Here is a 7,024-nt window from a genome sequence, read left to right on the forward strand (position 1 = left end):
CGATAACAAACGTGCGTGCCCCGTGTCCGGGGACCGATCCTCTTTCAGAGCCTGTCGGTGATTGCCTGGCGTGTATGTGTCTGTTTCCCAGGTCACACGCAGTGTGTCGTTGTGTTGCCCCCCGCCCCGGTCTGGTCTCCCCCGTCCATGGAAAATAAAAAGAAAGAATTGCCCGGGAACGACGAAAGTGCGGCTAAGAAACCCAAAATGATGACGCTGGGAGTCATCACTTGGATGGGGTTAGGAGACACCTGGGCATGCCTAGGACAACGCTGCCACCGTGTGAGAGACCAGCGCAAGGAGAGCTGAAGAAAACAAAGAAAAAAAAGGAGGAGGAGGAAGGGGAGGAGGAGGAGGAGGAGGAGGAGGAGGAGGAGGAGGAGGAGGAGGAGGAGGAAGAGGGTGGGGGGCGGGCGGGGGTGCGGGTGGGGGGAGGACAGGCTGAAGATGTCTCCAGGCGATGACGTTGGTGAAACCGTTCCCATTCAGAAAAGCACTTCCAGAGAAGAGAGTTCAGGACCCAGAGGGCACAAAGGGTTATCGTGTTGGAGGCTGATCTTCAGTTAGGGGAATAACAAGCAAACACACAAAACCTAGGACTGCTTATCCAGATGTAGAAAAGATACCACGCCAAGAAGGCAGGCAGGAGAGCAATGTTGAAGATTGCTGTTCCTAGGACCTTCCAAAATGAATCGGAGGCTTTCATGGCATGCTTTCTGTGACGGTCCACCACTCAATAAATCGTACTTTGGCTCTCTTTTTATTTCTCTACCTTTTAAATGGTGAGTGAGTAAGAGAGTTTTAAAATGTTTTGATAGGATTTTTTTTTTTTTTTTTTTTTTTTTTTTTTTTTTTTTTGTGGTACGCGGGCCTCTCACTGTTGTGGCCTCTCCCATTGCGGAGCACAGGCTCCGGACGCGCAGGCCCAGCGGCCATGGCTCACGGGCCCAGCCGCTCCGCGGCATGTGGGATCTTCCCGGACCAGGGCACGAACCCGTGTCCCCTGCATCGGCAGGCGGACTCTCAACCACTGCGCCACCAGGGAAGCCCCCTGATAGGATTTTTGAATGTCGTGGGAGAACGGTATTTTCCCCCCGTGGATGAACAAGATTGCTTTTTCGAGCTTCACCTTTCACGGTCATTTTAGGGTCCTGAACTGCCCTGCCAAGTGAGCCCTGTGTGTCGCTGTGTCCCTTCAGAAGGGTTGGTGCTTGATGACATCATGATATCGAAATCTTGATGGTTGACTTACAGGACCACTGTTGGGAGTTTGTTTGTCGTCTTAATCTTCCTTACCTACTGCACTCACGTGACTGTCCACTCTTTGTCTCACTTCTCTCTCCGCACCCCCACCCCCCACCCCCCACCCCCCACCCGGTCCTTCTCTCATAGATATAGACGTACGGGCACAGAGAGCGCTAACAGTGCGTCCGTACCTATCTCTCCATCGTTACAGGTGTTGGTACAGATAGACATGTACATGTCGTCTTTACCCCCTCCGTGGGCACTTAGTGGAGTTGCTGGGTCGCATGGTAGTTTTCTGTGCAGTGTTTTGAGGGACTTCCTTTCTGTTTTCCATACTGCTGTCTTTTGTCGGAGAGCCGTTCTCTCACCCGCCGGGTGACATCTCTGAGTCCTCCCTCCGGCGTGCCACGGTGGTGGTGGTCTCTCTCAGCTTGAAAAATACGTGTTGGATCGGGAGGAAGGAGGCACTTTTTCTGCTTGTACGAACTTGCTGTCGCAACTCCAGATCCTGTGCCTGTCCGAATATCTTCGTCCAGAGAGATGCGTGTGTGCGCTTTTTTCGTTGCCCCGTTGAATTCTTTCACTAAAAGAGGTTTTCTGTTTTATTTCTGTTTGTTTTGTTGTTGTGTTTTGTTTGTTTGGTTTTTACTAAGAAAGTTGTGTTCTTTCTTTCTTTCTTTTTTCTTTTTTTCTTTTTTTCTCTTCTTCTTTTTTTTCTCTAATGAAAATGTTCTGTTCTGGCCTCCTGCCCACTTTTCTCACTGGGTCGCTTGTTTTCTGGAGGCTGAATTGTGTGAGGTCTTGGTCTGTTTTGGATAGGCTCCCCTGACGGGATGTGCTTGGGCTTGTCCTAGGCCTTTATACGTCCACGTCCACGTATACGTATGCCACAAGCGTACGTAATGTGTGTACGTATGCGATACGTGCACGCTTTTCTCTTTGTTTTAAAGGCCAGAGAAGTTCTACAGCTTGACTTCTTGGTTGGTATGGTTTGGTGTGGTCCTGGTGGGACTACGGTTCGCTGTCAGTACTCACCGCACTCCACACACACACGCACGCACGCACACGCACACACACGCTCACACACACTCGCACTCAGAGTGTTGCCTTGTGTCGACGTACCGGAACTCAGTTTCTTTAGTGGATGGCTATTGACTCCACCCTCGCCCCCTCCCCACCAGCCGCCCGCATTCCCCCAACCCCCGCCTCACCCGCCCCCACCCCCCCCACCCCCGCCCGGCCCGTGATGGATCGTGGTCAGTCCGTTATGAAATCCATGTTCTCGTGACCGCAAGTGCATTTTCCCCACCCTCGCAGCACCCATGTGTTGTCTTTGGACGAATTCCTGCGTTGTTCCCTGAGCGCTTGCCTGGTTTCGGTTTGCCAGTCCCCGACTTCCGTCCCTCTCTCTCTCCCTCCCTCCCTCCCTCCGTCCGTCCCTCCGTCCTTACATCCGTCCCTCCGTCCCTCCGTCCCTCCATCCGTCCCTCCCTCCTTCCCTCCCTCCCTCCCTCCCTCCCTCCCTCCCTCCCTCCCTCCCCCCCGTCCGGGCAGCCGGGGATCTTGCTCGTGCCCCTCTGGGCAACCCGTGCCGGGCGCCCCGGGCCCCGCCGGCGTCTCCGCGGGATTTCCCCCCCGCCCAGGAATCGCGTTGGGGAGCGCGTCTCCTCCGAGACAGCCTCCCGGCGACATCTCCCCGGCTTCCCCCGCCCCCCACCCCCCCACCCCCGTCTGCTGCCCGGGTCGCACCGTGTCGTGTCGTGCCGACCGGGGAGCTAGCTCCGAGATGGACGACACGGGGCCGCCGCGCCAGACGCCCGCCGCCTCGTCCCGGGCTGAGCTCGGGCGTTTGGGCGGCCCGGCGCTGCCGCCGCGTCCTCGGTGGCCGGCCGGCGACAGGGATCCGGCCCGGGGACGTTGGAGCCGGTTGTCGGGAGCCACCTGGCGGCCGCTTTTATATTGTCCCTTGTCTCTGGAGCTTCGGCGACCTTCGTGAGGGCTGTGAGTCGGCCGCCGGGCCCGAGGCAGAGTTCCGGCAGCCAGGCGACGCTGGTGGCCACTGTCCCGGTGGCGCCCAGGCGTGGGCGCCTCCTGCTGTCGCTTGAGATTGGGCGTGCAGGTCTATGAGGGTGTGACCGTCGCCGCGCTCTCGAGCCGCTCTGGGGGACCGCCTGGCCCGGTCGACCAGCATCCGTCCGCTCCCCTCCGGCCGCGGGGACCGACCCGGCCACCCGACACGACCTGGGCCGGGCCGCCGCGGTGGGAAGGGAGAGGGTCTTCCGCGCCCTCCGGAGCGCCTGCGGATGGGCGGTCGGTCGGGCTTTCTCCTGGCTCACCCTTTGGAGCGTTCATTCCCCGACCCCCCCCACCCTCCCTTCCTCTCTTCCGCGGTCCCCACAGCGCCCCGCTCCGGAAGGTGGGGGACCGGCCCGGGCCCGTGCGTTTAGGTTAGGCCGGTGGCGGGCGCGACGGGCTCGGTGGCGGGCGCGCGTGGGGCCCCTCCCGGTGGTCGGATTCTTTCTCACCGATGTTTGGCCGAGTCGGACTCGGGAGGTGGGGACCGGCCTGGGCCGCGAGGGGTGACCCGGAGAGACCGGCCCGGGCCCGGGCCCGGGTGCGGTCCCTCCCTCGTGGGCTCTGGTCGCCTGGGAGGCGCCTCCCGGGGCAAAATGTTTCCAAGTGCCCCTGGGTCCGTGGACGTGGACGGACCGGGCCTTGCTCGCGCGGGTGGCCGGGGAGGGCGCACCCGGCCCTTCAGCGTGCCCACGGGGGGTCCTGGTCGGCGGACTTTGAGTTTTTTCTCACCCTCCCTCCCCCGCCCCCTCTCCTCCACCCGCCGCGAGTCCCGGCCGGGGTGGGGGTGGGGACCGGCCCGCCCGAGCCGTCCTGGGTGGCCCGGATAGGGCGGCCCGGGCCCGGGCGCGGTCCCCCGTGGGGCCCGCTCGTCGGAGACGGCCGAGTGAGATATTTCTTTTCCTTTCACCAAGTCTTGGCCCGGAGACTCGGAGGGACCGGTACCTGCCCGTGCGGGTGAACCGGGGAGGGCGACCCGGCTCGCGGCCCTCTCCCACGTTTGCCCGCCCCGCTTGGCCCGCCCCCCCCCTCCCCCCCACCCCCCCCCCCACTCCCCCCAAGCTCCTCGGGTCGACCAGATGGCCCCGAGAGCTCCGGGGCTGGTGTGGATGGGGAAGTGTTGGGGACAGGCGGCCGGACCGAGGTCCCGGGGACCCCCCCTGCGACGCGTGCGTGGGCCCCGCTGCCGGGCGCCGTGATTTTTTTCGCCCGAAATGGGCCTTTTTTGCCACCAGATAGGTGCTGACACGGTCTTCTCTGGCGTCTGTCGCTGAGGACTTTGGGAGTCTGGACGCGCGCAGGGTCCTGGGCTTTGGATCGCCGTCTGGTGGCCGAGCCGACCCTCGCCACTTGAGCCGCCCGCCTGGGCCTGCGCGCCGGCTCTCGTGTGTGCGTCCGGCTGACCCGACCCGCGGTGCCGCCTCCGGTCTCTGGCTCACCCGAGGGCGGCGGGGCGTTGGGTCTTCTACCCCGTGTGACTCCCCTCCCCGCCGCAGGCACCCGGTGGTGGCTGAGACGACGACCCCACCCCGCAGGCTCCGTGCCACGTGTCAGGCGTTCTCCTCACTCGCGGGGTCGTCGGCCACTTTTGCCTGAGAGGAGAAAAAAAAAAAAAAAAGAAAGAGGGGGTTTGGGGTGCCGCCGGTGAGGCCGAAGCAGGCTCCTCTGGTGATGGTCCTCGCTGTGCGTGCCCCTCCCCTTCGGGGCCTGGTGGTCCCTGGCTCTCTGGCATGACTGATCGATGTGGTGATGTCGCGCTCTCCTGGGCCGGGCCTTAAGGTCGCGCCAGACGAGGGACGGACGTTCTTGGCGAACGGGACCGCTCTTCTCGTTCTGTCCGCGGGCCTCCCCGCCTCTCTCCTCACGCTCTCCCGGCCTGTCGAGGGGTGTGGGGAAGGGCAGGGGTGGTGGTCCCCGGCCCTGACCTTCGGCCTCCCGCCCCCTGCCTCACGGCGTGGGTGGCGGGGCCGTGGTCCTCGGACGCAGCAGACGCTCTCGCTTCGCCTCCTCGGCGTGTTGCCCCCGTGGGCGGTCCTCCCCGCGTTGGTGGGGGGGTGCCGTCCCGCCGCTGCGCCGCGCGCCCCTGCCGGTGCGTGAGCGTGCCTCGTTCGATCCTCTGTGGTGCCCCTGGAGCGCTCCAGGTCGTCCCTCAGGTGCCCGAGGCCGAGCGGTGGTGTCGTTCCCTTCTCCCAGCGTGCTCCTCGGGGTCCCCGCCGCCGCGGTGGTGCGTCCCGTGAGTGGCTCTCTTGGGGGGGTCGAGACGGTAAGGGAGGCGTGCCTCTGTTTTCCCTCCCTCGGTTGGGGGAAACAGGGGCCGCCTCGTCGCGGTCGTCCTCCCACGGTGTTGCTGTGGCACGGGGGGACTGACTCGGGCCAGGCGAGCGTCCGCGTGTGCCCACCCTCCCCCCCCACGTGTGTGTGTGTTTGTGGCGGTCGGGGGGGAGGGGGTCGCACGCGGGCGTGGGTGGCGAGCGCGTTGGGCCGGGGCCTGTGAGAGAAGGGGGTCTTTCCGCCCCTCTCGGGCGTGCTCCCTCCTCTCGGGGCCCCCGATGGACGGGCCTGGGGGCGGCGGAGGTTGTGCCCCCGGCTGTGGCCGCGAATGCTCCTCTGGGCCTCGTGCTTACCCATACCGCAGACCCCTCTCCCAAACCCCGCCCAGTCGTGGACTTTGGCGGCTCGTGGAGCGCCTCCGTGGGCGGGCCCGAAGGGGAGACGATGGGTTGGGGGGACGACGCCCCCTCGGTGAGGAAACCTTCTCTAGCGATCCGAGAGGGAGCCTTGGGGTACCGGACCCCCCAGCCGCTGCCCCTCCCGCGCGTGCAGTGGCCACGGTGTTGGCGACTGCCAGAGCACGTGGGCGGAGCCCCTCGCCTTCGCGGCGGGAGGGTTCTCTGCGCCGGCCCCGCGGTGGGGCCGGGCGCCGCTCTTTGCCTACCGCGGCCCGCGCCTCCCCCCTCTGAGTCGGGGGAGGGTCCCGCCAAGGCCGGGCGTCCGGCGCGGGGCCGCGCGTGCGCGTGCGCGTGCGTGTGCGTGCGCGTGCGGTGACACACCCCCCTCTCGGTGGCGAGGCCGAGGGGGGCGGGCGGGGACGCCCGGGCGTCCCGACGACTCCCTAGTCCCGCAGCCGCGAGGAGCCCGTCGCGCCTGCCCTCGCCGCGAGTCGGCAGCCGGTGGCGGTGTTGCGGGCACGGTGCGGGCCGCCTCGCTCGGGGGCGTTCACCCGGGGCGCGGGCCCCGGGGGTCGGACTCGGACGATGGCGGATCTGGCGAGGACGGAGGGGTTTGAGCTCGGTTGGACGGACGGGGTCCCTCCGCGGTACGCGGGGGGACCGTCGCACGCGGGGCCTGGCGGCGGGGCCGGGTCGTGGGAGGCCCCGGGGTGGCTGGGGCCGGCCGGCGTCTCAGGCGTCGTGGGACCGCCCTCGTGTGTGTGGCGGTGGGACCCCGCGCTTGTTTTCCTGGTGGCCCGGTCGTGCCTCGGCACTTTCCCTCCCTGGGCGGGCGCCCCGCGCCCCTGCCCCGCGGCCCTCGCCGTGTGCGCGTGCCGCCCCCTCCCCGTCGCCGTCGACGCCGCCGCCGCCCCCTCCCCCGGCCCACCCCACCCCACCCGGCCGCACCGCGTCCCCCTTCCACCGTCTGGGACCGAGCCGTCCTCGCCCACGTGAGGGTGTCGCCCCCCCCCGCCACGGCCGCCTCGGCCGGCGGG

Source organism: Kogia breviceps, unplaced genomic scaffold, assembly GCF_026419965.1.
Source record: "Kogia breviceps isolate mKogBre1 unplaced genomic scaffold, mKogBre1 haplotype 1 scaffold_269, whole genome shotgun sequence".
In the NCBI taxonomy this organism is placed as follows: Eukaryota; Metazoa; Chordata; class Mammalia; order Artiodactyla; family Physeteridae; genus Kogia; species Kogia breviceps.